The following is a 14,432-nucleotide window of genomic DNA, read 5'->3' as shown; positions in this document are numbered from 1 at the left end:
TGCTGGAGCCAGAATTATACCACACCCTTTGTAAACTCAAACCAGTATGAGTTAGCCTCCAGCTCTTGGAGCGGTCAATAAACCTGTTTAGCTAAAGTAGTAGAGTCTGAGGGAGTCCATGCATAAAATTCTTGCTATTTGTTGAAATTAGATTTTGTATCCCTATTTCACTTAGTAAATGCAATTTCAATCAAATTCCCCTACTTCGATGATGGTTGATGAATACTTGGAATCTCCAGCAGGAGGAGAATGAGGTGGAGTGAAGTATAGTGCAATGATTAGAGGAAAGCAAAGAGAAGCGGAGGGGAGGGGAATAGTGAGTGTAGTGTGGCTTCAGGTGTGAGAAGAGAGTAATTGATGTGAGAGGTAAGAGTCTTATCTTGACAACTGTGGTCAGGTCATTTAACTTTTTCCGGCATTGCAGCCATGTGCTGGATGCTAAGCTTGTGAACAGGCCCATGCAGATGCATGCCCTGTCCCCTGTGCACCTGTTTTCAGGCATGATCGAATTTCTAGGCTATTATCTGTTCAGCTGTTTTGAGAGGTCATCGGCAGCCTCCAGCGTACTTGATTTGATAAAAGTTCTCAGAAGCAGATTGCACTAAGGAAACACATTCAACGACTGGGGAAACTTTGGCTTTTCCAGCCTTGAACGGAGATAATTACAAGGTGACCTTACAGTGATATACAAGATGATGAACAGTTTAGGAAAAGTAAATCCAGAATTCTATTTCAAACTTTTGTGTCCCTCCCTCACCTCCAGATTAAATCCTGAGACAACTAAGACCATTAAATTAATACCAACATGTCTTTAATGTGCCTAAGCTTCACTCAGTCTCAGCGCTGCAAACTTTAACATTTCAATCAATATTTCATCTAGAAGTCATTCAATTCTTTTGTGCGAGCTTTGGTTTTACTGCATCAGGACTCTGAGAAACAATGTGGCAAGTTCCACCAGATTTCGATTTTAAAAAAATCAATATGTGAAGGATGTAAATTTAAATGAGTAAGAAAGTAAAGTTTAAAATCGATAAATGTGGAAGAACTTCTGTGCTCAAACACTGGTGAATGTGGCACCGGTCATGGACAAACAAGATGCAGGGAGTGTTAGAGAATTGGAGTAGGGTTGCCAACCCTCCAGGATTGTCCTGGAGTCTCCAGGAATTGAAAATTAATCTCCAGGATACTGCTGTGAACGACCCAGGAGAAAAATCATAGCGGCATTAAAAAAAAAGTTTTTTTTAAATTTCCTTTTGAACACTTTCATTTAGTTGTTAAAAAAAAATTGAAGACGGCCAATCGGCTTTTCAATTATTACGGGAAGGCGGTGTGCTGTGAGGATGGACAAGTTGGTTGACCAATGGCGGGCATGTGGGGCAGGGCAGATAAAGGCAGGAGATCATATGATGAAACGTCCAGGAATACATGCAACCAAAGTTGGCGACCCTACGTTGGAGGGATGGGCTTCAATGGTCGAATGGCTTTCTCTCATTACTGACTTTCCTTCCATGCCTACTTTCTGTGTTTGTTAAAATTGAGTTTCCTGTATTTTCGATGAGGTTTGGAAACGATACTTGGGAAGTTTAGAAGATGAAGGTGGCACAGATTAAAAACAATCCCAGATATTAAAGGTGTTCCAGCTTCCTTTTATTGATTGAACCAATGGCGCCACAGGGCGTCTGTAGCCCAGTTGCCCAACTCGAACCTATGGAATACAAGCTAGCTGAATGTGATTTATATAACTGGGCTTGTGATAACTGAAATAGCTTCATCCTTACATGTTTAACACATTCATAAGCTCTACAACAAAGGGTCACAAAATCAAATTCTGAAGAGTTAAATTTGAACACTTCACCCTCATCCATGCCTTTGCTACCTCAAGACTTGACTATTCTAATGCTCTCCTGGCTGGCCTCCCACCTTGCATCCTCCATAAACTTGAGCTCATCCAAAACTCTGCTGCCCGTACCTAACTCGCGTGAAGTCCCATTCACCCATCACCCCTGTGCTCGCTGACCTACCTTGGTTGCCGGTCTGGCAAAGCCTCGATTTTTAAATTCTCACTCTTATTTTCAATCCCTCCATGGCCTTGTCCCTCTCTATCTCTGTAACCTCCTCCAGCCCTACAACCCTCCGAAATCTCTGCGCTGCTCCAATTCTGGCCTCTTGCACATCCCCGATTTTACTCACTCCACCATTGGCAGCCATGCCTTCATCTTCCTCGGCCCAAAGACCTTGAATTCCCCCCCAAACCTCTTTGTCTCTCTACCTCTCTCTCCTCCTTGAAGATACTCCTTTAAAGCTACCTCTTTGACCAAGCTTTCCTAATATCTCCTAATGTGGCTCAGTGTCAAATTTGTTTAATAACGTTCTTATGAAGAGCTTTGGAATGTTTTATTACGTTAAATGCAAGTTGTTGAAGGTGGGAAATATATTGAACGGACTATCAACTGAACGGTGGATGAAGGATTCGGTGGGCAAATTTGAGTAGGAACTAGATAGAATTTAGGCAGCGAAAGGAATTGATGGGTATGAGAGATGATGTGAAATCTTTTTCAAACTCTGGGAATGACAAATGGACCACAATGGCCGCTTTTGGTTCTGTGTGATCCTATGTTTTTCCCTGAGCTAATACCCAAATAAAACCATAATGGCTTCCTGCTACTGCATCTTAAATTCTGCAGTACCAATTTTTATTGTGACATATCAAATAGTTCACACTCGGCTGGGGATTTTCAAATTCTCTTTTCTTAATTAACTCAGTCACATCTTAGTTCAGTGTCAGCTGTTGCTCAGTTGGTAACACTCTCTCTTCTGAATCAGAAGGTTGTGGGTTCAAGTCCCACTCCAGAGACTCGAGCACGAAATCTAGACTGACACTTTGTTACAGTACTGAGGGAGTGCTGCATTGTCGGAGCTGACATCTTTCGGATGAGGCATTAAACTGAGGCCCCGTCTGCCCTCTTAGGTGGGCGTAAAAGACCCCATGGCACTATTTTGAAGAAGATATTTATCCCTCGACCAACATCACTAAAAACACATTATCTAGTCATTATCACATTGCTGATCGCATATTGGTTGCCACGTTTCCTACATTATAACAGTGACTACACTTCAAAAAGTACTTCATTGGCTGTAAAGCGCTTTGGAACACCCTGAGGTCATGAAGAGTGCTATATAAATGCAAGTCTTTCTTTCAATGGTAGCACTATTACTTCTAAGTCAGAAGGTTGTTGGTTCAAACCCTGCTTCAGCACTTAAGTTGACTTCAGTGTAGTACTGCGGGAGTGCTGTCTATCAGATGAGGTGTTAAACCAAGGCCCCACCCGCCTGTTGAGGTGGATGTAAATTATCCTATGACACTATTTGAAGGAGAGCAGGGGATGCCCTGACTGGAGTTGCTAACCCTCCAGGATTGTCCTCGAGGCTCCAGGAATTAAAGATTAATCTCCCGGACACTGCTACGAGCAATCTAGGAGAGAAACCAAGGGAATTCATCACTTAATCTGTTGAACTGCATTTATCTACTGATTATAGAAGTGTCCCCAATTCACTAAATTAAATTTTAAAAATTCATGGTTCGCCTATATGCTTATACATATAGTTTAACAGTTAGAAACCTAATAACATTGCCCGTAAACGTGAAGCTAAACTTCTTTCTGCTATAGCAAGCAATCTGACAGAAACTATAATATAAACAAAGACCATGACAATAGACTCAACTCAGACCAAATGCCCTGACACCAGTGGTAGGGAGCTGATGTGTTTAAACGCTGAAAGCATTTCCCCTTAGAGGTCCATTCTCTTTTAACATTTACAGTGTTGACTCCCAGAGTTTCTCTGTCCTTTAACACAACTGTTTTCAAAGTTTTCTGAATGGGCAAATATTGATATATTCCAAGGGATTCCCTGTCCTAAAATCTGAAAGGCAGTGTTGTTCTTGTAGAACTCATTTTTTTAAATGTACTCAGTGAATCAATAAATACTGAAATCAGCTGACTCATCGGCCCCATAGACAAGAATTTGAAAACCAATGCTTTAACATTCACAGCATCCATCCCTACATGTACTTCCTTCCTTTAATTACCAATTTACCACTTAATCAGCTCACATCATGTAGAAATTTGCATTGTCCTTAAAACAAAAATTGCAATAAAAATTTGAATTGGGTGCCCAGGTGTTGCAGACCAAATTATGTTTTCTTTCAGCAACATAGTTACACCCACTTTCAGTTATCAAAGTCTTTTGGTCCAGTTATTCTGAACCATTGTGTTTTGGAAAGATCCCAATCTGCAACAAAGACATGGGAACAGATTTCCTTTCCAATGTCTTGGCCATGGAAGGGGGTGAGGCACAAGGGAGAGGGAGATATTGAAAACAGGGAGAAAGTTAATAAAATTTGACAAGAAAAAACAATGAAAAATCTTAAATGGGTTACATAGAATCTACAGAAACAGGCCATTTGACCTAACCGGCCTGTGCCGATTATTTATGCTCTACATGTTATGTTAAACATTAACCATTTGTTTTGCTTTTCTTTATTTCCCCCAATCTTCTTTCTCCAATCAGGCCCGGGGCTATTTGATCTCATTTTCGGCCGGCGCGGACACGATGGGCCAAATGGCCTCCTTCTGTGCCGTAAATTTTCTATGATTCTATGATCTCATTGTTTCTCAATAGAATAGAGCAGCTCATAGATATCTTTTGGATGGTTTAACTTGGAGAACATTGTCGGATGTAGCGGGTAAATGGTTGGTTAAATTATAATATATCATAGGCAACCGTGATCGGCTCGAGCCTGCTTAATTGCTTTAGGAAGATGGAGAGGAATTGCCAGAATTTTTCCTGAATTGGCTGCAGGCTTTTTCCTCTTTTTTTTTTGCCACTCCCAGGAGGCAGCATTATTAAAAGGTGGTAGGAGGATGAGGTGTGAAGTTAGACTATCCACTGGATGGGTGAGCTTGATAAGCCTGATGCTCCTTTCTCTCCCTTTAATTTCATATGACCGTACATGTGCTCACACATCTTGAAAGAGGGACCCAGTATTTCCCTGGCCCCCTCCATCTAATGAAATCTGGTTGGGAATGCCAGGATTAGGCATCCAGGAGGCCCAATGCCCTATAGCCTCATAGCTATCACTATACCCTGAAGTATCCCTGTTGTGAATAATATGTAAACAATTTTACAACACCAAGTTATAGTCCAGCAATTTTATTTTAAATTCACAAGCTTTCGGAGGCTTCCCCCTTCGTCAGGTGAACGATGTGACGAAGGGGGAAGCCTCCGAAAGCTTGTGAATTTAAAATAAAATTGCTGGACTATAACTTGGTGTTGTAAAATTGTTTACAATTGTCAACCCCAGTCCATCACCGGCATCTCCACATCGTGAATAATATGGACCAGCCAAATAAATACTGTGGCTACAAGAGCAGGTCAGAGGCTGGGTATTCTGCGGCGAGTGACTCACCTCCTGACTCCCCAAAGCTTTTCCACCATCTACAAGGCACAAGTCAGGAGTGTGATGGAATACTCTCCACTTGCCTGGATGAGTGCAGCTCCAACAACACTCAAGAAGCTCGACACCATCCAGGACAAAGCAGCCCGCTTGATTGGCACCCCATCCAGCAACCTAAACATTCACTCCCTTCACCACCGGCGCACAGTGGCTGCAGTGTGTACCATCCACAGGATGCACTGCAGCAACTCACCAAAGCTTCTTCGACAGCACCTCCCAAACCCGCGACCTCTACCACCTAGAAGGACAAGAGCAGCAGGCACATGGGAACAACACCACCTGCACGTTCCCCTCCAAGTCACACACCATCCCGACTTGGAAATATATCGCCGTTCCTTCATCGTCGCTGGGTCAAAATCCTGGAACTCCCTTCCTAACAGCACTGTGGGAGAACCGTCACCACACGGACTGCAGCGGTTCAAGAAGGTGGCTCACCACCACCTTCTCGAGGGCATTTAGGGATGGGCAATAAATGCCGGCCTCGCCAGCGACGCCCACATCCCATGAACGAATTTTAAAAAAATTATCTCTCTGGCCATTTGAATTATCATTCACTCAAGTGGAATTAAAATTAAATTCTGCTTTTGTTTTTGCTTTACACTAATGAGATGTACCGACAAGGATAAACCAAATTCACAATGAAGCCTTGCTGACGTAAAACTATTTTAATCAGAAGGCATTCCTTTTTTGAACACCAACTTTTCCATCTGCATTTTATATAAAAGCATATTAAGTAAGTGTTTCTAAGCAGGAAACGCTTATTAACAGTAGGCAAGAGGTTTCCTTAGGCATCATTATGCTTGGTCTTGTACGAGTCCCTTTAATGTTCCCTGTACAGAGAAGCTTTTAGCATCTTTGTTGTGCAGATTCATCTAAAGGTGCTGATTCACAATATTAAGCAACTGTTAAAACAAGTAACACGAAGGCATTCAGTATTCAGGAGGGCCATCCAACCATTGGCCCTTTGAAAGATGAAGTCTCACTACCAATAGCCTTTTGGTGGCGCATTTATATCGCAGACCTGCTTCTTGAAGGAGCATTTTCCCATTGGTGTATAAACCTTCCCCTGTACAGACCTGAGTACTCAACCTGCCCATCACCAGATAAAGTGACATAAGAAATAGCAGCAGGAGTAGGCCAGACGGCCCCTCGAGCCTGCTCCGTCATTCAGTAAGATCGTGGCTGACCTTCGACCTCAACTCCACTTTCCTGCCTGATCCCCATATCCCTTGATTCCCTTAGAGTCCAAAAATCGATCGATCTCAGTCTTGAATATACTCAATGAATAAGGATCCACAGCCCTCTGGGGTAGAGAATCCCAAAGATTCACAACCCTCTGAGTGAAGGCTTTGAAAACTGAAAACTGAAGACTGCTGTGTATTTCCAGAATGTTCTTTTTTAGTTAGTCAAAGTGACGGCTAGCTCCTGCAGCGGCAGCATTTATATTTGCCTGCGGCAGCGCTGCTTCTTCTGAAGGTTCTTTACATTGTTAAGAAGTCAGAGTCTGTATGTTCCAAATAAGAAGACTCCATTTATAATATATATTTATTATTGCTTGCTATCTCCCTGCATCCATCTCCATAAAGATTTAGGACAACCTTGAAGAAGTACTGCTCTTCTCTCCAACAGGAATTCTGTTTGTCTCTTTTAACTTGGTGCTGGTAATGGTTCTGTTGTAACTAATTACACCTCCTCTGGATCCATCTTTTGTTTCTTTATTGTCCTATTTCTACCCCCCTTTTGCCTTGCACCATCATCCCTTTCATCATTTAATCAGTCCAGCCCTCCACCCTATCACAGACCTTTCCCTTTGTTCTTTCTTCCTCCCCCCAAACACTCTCTTCCCCCCCCCTACCCCCTCGCCTTTTTTCCCCTGGCTCTGCATTTGCTATTAAACTGTTAAATCTCTGTAACTTCTTCTAGTTCTGATGAAAGGTCATCGACCTGAAACGTTAACTCTGTTTCTCTCTCCACAGATGCTGCCTGACCTGCTGAGTGTTTCCAGCATTTTCTGTCTCTATTCCACAAAGATTTATACTGTATATCAACAAAGAGGCAGATAATTGCTCAGCCTGTACATTAGATGATACTATATTCTCCCAGTTTCTCCGTCTCCATCGCATCTGTTCTGACTATGCCACCTTCCACACCAGTGCGTTCGATATGTCTTCCTTTCTCCTCAACCGAGGATTCCCCTCCACTGTAGCTGACAGGGCCCTCGACCGTGTCTGTCCCATTACCCGCACTTCTGCCCTCACCTTCCTCCCAGAACCATGATAGGGTCCTCCTTGTTCTCACCTTCCACCCCACCAGCCACCACGTTCGCGTATCATCCTCTGCCATTTCCGCCACCTCCAGCGCGATCCCATCACCAAACACATCTTCCCTTCCCCTCTCCTTTCAGCATTCCGAAGACACCCTGGTCCACTCTTCGGTCACCCCCACACCCACTCCCCTTCTCACGACACCTTCCCGTTAAAGTGCAGGAGATGCAACACCTGCCCTTTCGCCTCCTCCCTTGCCACCGTCCAGGGCCCCAAACACTCCTTCCAGGTGAAACAGTGATTTACTTGTACTTCTTTCAATTTACTATACTGTATTCACTGCTCACGATGCGGTCTCCTCTACATCGGGGAGACCAAACACAGACTGGGTGATGGCTTTGCTGAACACCTCCGCTCTGTCCGCAAGCGTGACCCTGACCTTCCGGTCGCTTGTCATTTTAATTCTCCGTCCCACTCCCGCTCTGACCTCTCTGTCCTCGCCCTCTTACACTGTTCCAATGAAGCTCAATGGAAGCTTGAGGAACAGCACCTTGCCTTTTGTTTAGGCACTTTACAACCTTCCAGACTCAACACTGATTTCAACAACTTCAGATCATAACCACTGCTCCCATTTTCTTGTAAGGAATCTTACAACACCAGGTTGACAGCAAGTGCTGGTAATGGTTCTAATGTTGCCATTTACAGCTCCTCAAGACCCATCTTTTGTTTCTTTACTTGTCCCATTCCCACTCTCCTTGTCTTGCACCATCATCCCTTTTGTCATGTAATCACTGCCCCGACTTGTGAATCCCGGAATTTGCAGAAATTCCCTAAAAGAAAGAACTTGCATTGCTTTAGCTCCTTTCACGACCTTAGACATCCCAAAGTGCTTTACAGCCAATGAAGTGTGGTCACTGTTATAACGTAGGAAACACGGCAGCCAATTTGCACACAGCAAGATCCCACAAACAGCAATGTGATAATGACCAGATAATCTGTTTTTATTTTAGTGATGTTGGTTGAGGGATAAATCTTAGGGCTCGCAGTTCACTTGTAAAATTTTACTGTGGTTTTCTACATGTTTAAACTTCGTGCCTGAATCGCAAATCACGTTACTTGTAAGTGAATCACAAATGTTGGGTGTGCTGAAATCATAGTTTTCAAAACGATCAGCTTTGACATTTTTTTTGAGTTTTATGTATTTTTATTTCCAATTTAACCGTAACAATGAGTGTGAATTAGGGCTTGCAAAACTGGGGTCCTTGCCAGCTTAATTTTCCTGAAGTCCCAGGATTTGCAGCTGAAAAATCCTGGGATTTTGGGATTGCAGAGTGAGAGGTAATAGATGTTCAATATCTGAATTCTCGGATCTTTCTACATGTGAAATATATCTGCTCAGAAAGTCAGCATAACTCCACTTCAATTCCCCTTTGCTGTGACTATTCCTGATGTCTGTAAGGACACATTACTTCATTCAAACATTGCCTCAGCTCATCTGATGCTAAAACCCTCATTCATGCCTTTGTTACCTCCAGACTCTCCTGCATTCCAATGATCTTCTGGCCGGCCTCCCACCTTGCTTCCTCTGTAAACTTGAGCTCATCCAAAACTCTGCTGCCCATATCCTAACTCGCACCAAGTCCCCTTCACCCATTACCCCCGTGCTCACTGACCTACATTGGCTCCTGGTCCAGCAACTCCTCGATTTTAAAATTTTCATCCCTGTTTTCAAATCCCTCCGTGGCCTCGCCCCTCCCTATCTCTGTAACCTCCTCCAGCCCTACAACCCTCCGAGATCTCTGCGCTCCTCCAATTCTGGCCTGTTGCACATCCCCGATTTCCATCGCTCCACCATTGGCGGCCGTGCCTTCAGCTGCCGAGGCCCTAAGCTCTGGAATTCCCTCCCTAAACCACTTCGCCTCTCTTCTTCTCTCTCCTCCTTTAAGATGCTCCTTAAAACCTACCTCTTTGACCAAGCTGTCCTAATATCTCTTCATGTGGCTCGGTGTCAAACTTTGTCTGATAATCGCTCCTGTGAAGTGCCTTTGGACGTTTTAGTAAGTTAAGTGTGCTATATAAATGCAACTTGTTGTTACAGATAATCCGACCTATATTGCCTTCCTGTCCCTTAGTGCTTCTATTTCAAAATCTCATCCTTTTGTACAAACCCATCCGTGGCCTTGTTTCTCCCTCTCTACCTCTCCCACATTCCTGTTCACACCCTCCACACTACTAACTCTGATCTACTATGCATTCCCTCCTCTCTCTTCTGCAATCAGGGGCAGAGGCTTCAGCCCTCTTTCCCCACATGTTGGAAATCTTTCTCAACTCCTCTGCACTACATCTCTCTCCACCTTCTATAACCTCCTTCGTGCCTCTACTTCTGTGGCCATGCTTATGGCTACCTCCTCTAGTTTCACTTTTACTCTTGCTTGGACCTGAGCCCCAACTATGAAGCACTTTGGCACATTTTGCTCTATTAAGGGTGCTACTGTAGTATCATAGTTTCATAGTAGGTACAGCACAGGAGGAGGCCATTCGGCCCATCGTGCTTGTGCTAGCTCTTTGAAAGATCAATCCAATTAGTCCCATTCCCCTGCTCTTTTCCCATAGCCCTGTAATTCTTTTCTTTTCAAGTATTTATCCAATTTCTTTTTGAAAGTTACTACAGAATCTGCTTCCACCACCCTTTCAGGCAGTGCATTCCACAACTCGCATCATAACAATTCACTGCGTTAAAAAAATGTTTCCTCATGTCGCCTCTGGCTCTTTTGCCGATCACCTTACATCTGTGTCTTCTGGTTACCTACCCTTCTGCCACTGGAAACATGTAAGTTGTTAATTTTGAAAGTCAGTTTGCAACTGTGCAAGAGAGTCGAATTAACATGCACACTGCAGTACCCTGGGTCTAATGATTGTACCTCCATATGTTAATTCAGTTCCCCTCCGTACGTTAATTCAGTTCCCTAATGTTACACTGCCAAGCTCAGTAACTTTCCTAGTGTGCTTTCTCAATAATGATATCAGTGCTCACCTTTTAAGCAAAATGTTCACAGGGCCTAAAGAAACAGATATGGACAGGAAAAAAAAAGGATAATCCAATTTTTTTGTGATGACTTGATTTATAAAAGATTTTCTGGTGGTGAGGATTCATTTCTAAGAAGCTGCTGGAGTGGAATGAGATGACTATTCTGCTTTTTGCAAGTAATTTTCCCCAAAGTGCTGCAATAATCTTTGTCAGCTCAACTGTGTTCGTTCATCTGATTACTTCGAGTCATGGTGAGGTGATGCTGCAAAATGTCTGAGACCCTAAAGAGCAAGAGATGAATCAGTAAAATAATAATGATTGTAACATTCCTAATGTACCTGTCAAAGAGGCAAAATTAATGCTTTTTTATCAACTTTAATGTTTAATAGTGATGCAACACTTTTTCAGAGATTTTTTTTGTGATCTTCAGTGTTTTGGAGAATTAAATACTTTAGTATTTACACCACAAAAGGGCTCATTTTTATAGTCATGCCATGAGCCTCATCTACCCAGGGTACGTTTTATTTTATTTGTTCATGTGATGTGGGCGCCGCTGTCAAGGCCAGCATTTATGTCCATCCCTAATTTCCCCTTGAGAAGGTGGTGGCGAGCCGTCTTCTTGAACCGCTGCAGTCCGTGTGGTGAAGGTTCTCCCACAGTGCTGCTAGGTAGGGAGTTCAAGGATTTTTGACTCAGCGACGATGAAGACGTATCCAGAGATTGAACACATGCCTAATCTACGTTACCAGCACATAAGGTTCCACACCGAACGTACAAACCTGTAAACCTTTACCCCTTTAATGCCAACTCTTTGGTACTCCCAGGTCAGGTGTAGTCCTGGTCAGCTGAATGGTAAAGTTCCCTTTGCATTGTCTCAACAATGGAGGAAGCATAGCTGTGGTCACTACGTGTAGCGACAGCATAAAGGGTTTCTCTGGTTGGTATCGCCATCGAAATGTGTTCAAAAAATGAACAAATTTACGGCGCCACTCAGCAATTCTTCCGCAACGCGCTATAAACACAACTTCAACTCCCCTTCCACTATCGGACCAATTTGATATTTCCATTTCAAATACCAACCATCCGATGTCTCTAAGGTAGATTGTCAGTTTAATGCTGCATCATTGAACTTTAGTGCGGTGGCCTCATATCTACTAGCAATGGACAGGCAGAGCTCAATTTATTCAAATCTTTACAGCCAGCAGAGAAAGATATTCATCTAATCTGGCTTGACGATAATAGCATCCTATATCAGCTCCTCCAGCAGTCACCCTTGTAGCTCTTTGAGTGAGATTGTCAATTCAATGCCAATTTTTGCTGCATTAGAGGTAATTTTGTCCTGTTGATCTTCAGCCACTAAAATATGGCTTCAGATTTTCCAAACATATTTTCATCTTATTAGTTCGCAGAAAGAGGTCACCGTCATCCAATCAGTCATGATTGGATTTGAACTCTGATTCCGTAGGTGAAAGGGCAATCTGCTAAATTACAGCTCCCCCACTCAATGCTCCTGGTTACCCCCACCCCACACCTTTATTGCGCATCATTGTGCTTTTTGGCCAATTATGGCCTCCTGCGCATCCCCAATTTTCATCGCTCCATCATTAGCCTTTAGTTGCCTAGGCACTAAGCTCTGGCATTTCCTCCCTAAATCTCTTCACCTCTCTACCTCTCTCTCCCCCTTAAGACATTCATTAGAACCTACCTCTTTGACCAAGCTTTTGGTCGCCTGTCCTAATATCTCCTTATCTGGCTCGGTGTCAGAGTTTGTTTGATAATCGCTCCTGAGAAGCGCCTTGGGACGTTTTACTATGTTAAAGGCGCTATATAAATGCAAATTGTTGTTATCTTTTCAATTTCCTTTCTCAAGGTTCGAAATCCACACATTTCACTGCCAACTGAATCTGCAGTGTTTTGTGAAAAAGTCATTCGCCAGAATATTCAGATCAATTGATACGAGCATTGCACCTTAATAAGTGAAGTCAGTTGGTTTGAGTCGGAAGATTTCAAAATAAACGGTCTATGAAAAAGTTTAGTTTATTCTTAAAGATCAAAGGGCAAATCAGACGGTGATTGTCTGCTGGGATAAAAGTGTCTGGTGTTTGCTGATTTGTCCTTGTATTTTTGCTGTTTCTATAGTAACGGCAGGGAGTAGCGAACCCTCAGCCAGAGGCATCATCACAATAATTTGTATAGCAAAGCAACGATGGATAGGGCCGGCAGAATAAAAACTGCCAGAGGCATCATTGCCAGAATCAATGTCTGAATTTCAAAAATAAATAAATAAACTGTTAGTAAAATAACATTTTAATGCAATATCTAGAAATAAGTTTGCCATTCTCCTCACTTTCCGTTCTGTAGTATGTCGTTTCATATTTTCCCCTTGTTTTGTGTCCCTAATTCTTTGTTATTTCTTCCTTCGTTATTTATGTTTCCTCTAATCACATCGTAAACCATTTCCCAACCAAGAGGATGGACGAGTGACGTAAATCCTACGGTGTAACTGACTGCTAGGGAGTGTGTTTGAGTACGATGGAGTGATCAGTCCTCTCATTTCCTCTGTTGAAATGTAGAGGGTCCATTAAAGCTCTTACAGTCTAGGAAATGTGCTGTACAAACTCCTATCATTGCATGCCTCACTCCACTGGTGCAATGATACACTAAATGATACAGAAAAAAATTCCTGTTTTTTATAATGATGCTATGAATATGGATATTGGTAACTACTCAGTGAGTGAAACTAGCCATTTAAATGATTACATTGGGTAGCCTCTATATAATATATAAAAAGACATGTATAATCACCATGATTGAAAATATTATTCAGGAAAATATTTGCACCCTTATTGGTATGTTGGTAATATTGCTTTAACAAGATTCTGGGATTGTTGCATCCTGTCTAGCAATCAATATGTTTGCCTTAAATACATACCTGGGATAACAGGTTTACCGCAGCTTGTAGTTTATGTGTAGTTTCTTTACTAATGTCTCTATAATACGACCTAAGATACATCATCGGCATCTCTTAAATGGTTGATGAAAATGTTTAGGAATTGGAAAAACTCAAAATGATTAAATGTTTTGTACTTTAGAATTGGTCCTTCTAAATGTTTTCAGCTCATCTCTCACCATTTTCATGAGCTTCGTTTATTGCGAATATACGAAAATGATAGACATTCCCTCCCCCCTGGGAGAGGCAAAAAAAAAAACAGGAAAAAAAATCAGGGCCAAATAGGTAAAACAAAATCTGGAAAATCCCTCTCCGACCCCTCAGGCAGTCGAAACCAGTCCAGGAGATCACGTGGACTATGCATATTATATCCTGCAGGGAACAGCAGATAATGTGAATATCATCATTTTTGAGTCTAGTCATTTTAGGGTAGACTGTTGGCAATAAGAGTGCATGAATGCTTAACACCTTTCTGTCCACTGTTTAACAGATAGAGAAATGCCTTATAAACATGCTAAGCATTGTTCTGCTTGTGTCCCTAGCAATAGTTTCTAGGTTATACTGACACGATAGGCTATCCATACTGGGCTGGATAAGACATGGATGGGTCTCCGTGTGTCTCAATGCCTTGGTTAAAATTTCCAAAAATGAAGGAAAGCTCTCAGAATAGCATTT

At 42.5% G+C, this 14,432-nt stretch overlaps 1 protein-coding gene across 1 annotated transcript in view; it reads left to right on the top strand.

The window, feature by feature from the left end:
* LOC137304598 (potassium/sodium hyperpolarization-activated cyclic nucleotide-gated channel 3-like) overlaps positions 1–14,432 on the top strand; it is a 202,802-nt gene that overhangs the window by 57,637 nt on the left and 130,733 nt on the right. The gene's annotated exons all lie outside the window — the stretch shown is intronic.

This window comes from Heptranchias perlo, chromosome 38 (genome assembly GCF_035084215.1).
Source record: "Heptranchias perlo isolate sHepPer1 chromosome 38, sHepPer1.hap1, whole genome shotgun sequence".
NCBI classification, from domain to species: Eukaryota; Metazoa; Chordata; class Chondrichthyes; order Hexanchiformes; family Hexanchidae; genus Heptranchias; species Heptranchias perlo.
This window is presented reverse-complemented; position numbering and strand designations above follow the sequence as displayed.